The following is a 752-nucleotide window of genomic DNA, read 5'->3' on the forward strand; positions in this document are numbered from 1 at the left end:
GTTAACGGCTGACTAAGTGGGCTTTTCTGAGCCAGGCAGTTACACTGTGATTCCAAGGGCTGATAAAACGCGCTTATTTTGGGCTGAAAAACACGTTTTGAAAAGTGTCATGTTTGCCCTACAAGTTACATGGGGTGACCAAAGTTGCCAAAACGTGTTTATTTCTGCTGAAAAACACGTTTTGACAATTTCTGCACACTGGGGTTAAGGGCTGACTCAGTGGGCTCTTCTGAGCCAGGCAGTTACAGTGTGATTCCAGGGGTTGAGAAAACGCGTTTATTTCTGGCTGAAAAACACGTTTTGAAAAGTGTGCTGTTTCTGCCCTATAAGTTACATGGGGGTACCAAAGTTGCCAAAACGTGTTTATTTCTGCTGAAAAACACGATTTGACAACTTCTGCACACTGGGGTTAAGGGCTGAATCAGTGGGCTCTTCTGAGCCAGGCAGTTACACTGTGATTCCAAGGGCTGATAAAATGCGCTTATTTCGGGCTGAAATACACGTTTTGAAAAGTGTGATGATTCTGCCCTATAAGTTACATGGTGTTGACCAAAGTTGCCAAAACATGTTTATTTCTGCTGAAAAACACGTTTTGACAATTTCTGCACACTGGGGTTAAGGGTTGACTCAGTGTGCTCTTCTGAGCCAGGCAGTTACACTGCGATTCCAAGGGCTGAGATATCGCGTTTATTTCGGGCTGAAAAACACGTTTTGAAAACTGTGCTCTTCCTGCCCTATAAGTTACATGGTGG

Source organism: Atractosteus spatula (assembly GCF_055471065.1).
Source record: "Atractosteus spatula isolate fAtrSpa1 chromosome 16 unlocalized genomic scaffold, fAtrSpa1.hap1 SUPER_16_unloc_1, whole genome shotgun sequence".
NCBI classification, from domain to species: domain Eukaryota; kingdom Metazoa; phylum Chordata; class Actinopteri; order Semionotiformes; family Lepisosteidae; genus Atractosteus; species Atractosteus spatula.